The sequence below is a fragment of the Nanorana parkeri genome, unplaced genomic scaffold (assembly GCF_000935625.1).
Source record: "Nanorana parkeri isolate BGI_ZX_2015 unplaced genomic scaffold, ASM93562v1 scaffold195, whole genome shotgun sequence".
In the NCBI taxonomy this organism is placed as follows: domain Eukaryota; kingdom Metazoa; phylum Chordata; class Amphibia; order Anura; family Dicroglossidae; genus Nanorana; species Nanorana parkeri.
The window spans coordinates 364467-364985 of NW_017306463.1; the positions used below are offsets into that span (position 1 = coordinate 364467).

At 43.5% G+C, this 519-nt stretch overlaps 1 protein-coding gene across 1 annotated transcript in view; it reads left to right on the plus strand.

Moving 5' to 3' along the window:
* The window catches only part of CENPN (centromere protein N), a 23650-nt gene that overhangs the window by 19436 nt on the left and 3695 nt on the right, over positions 1–519 (plus strand). The window lies entirely within an intron of this gene.

The following is a 519-nucleotide window of genomic DNA, read 5'->3' on the forward strand; positions in this document are numbered from 1 at the left end:
CCCTTTTCTCCCCCACTTTCTCTCCCCCTCATCTCTATCTCTCCTCCTCATCTGTCTCTCCTCTCTATCCCCCCCTTTCTGTCTCCCCCTCTTTCCACCATCTCTTTTTCTGGTAAATATACCAAAATGGAATAAAGGGGCCACCATTCACACCCTTAGTGATCTACCAGCATCAGCTTTGATAGCTACTGGTAGATCACGATCTACCTAATGGGCACCCCTGGTCTCCACCTATCTGGAGTATCAGACTAAGCCTACACTGGTACATACTGTGTGGCACCTTCTTCATAGGATTCAATAGTATCTCAGATGAACAGATAGTACACCAAGGGAAGATGTAAATGAAAACATCTGCATGTACAGGACTACTCATGGCTGCTTTCTGCATGCAGACAATGTCACTTTCTACTGTCATTTTTATAACACAACACCATGCTAACAATCAGTTTCTACTTTCCTGCAAGATAATTAAATGTGAACAAAAACAAATTCACTTTTTAATAAACTCCCCCCCCCCCC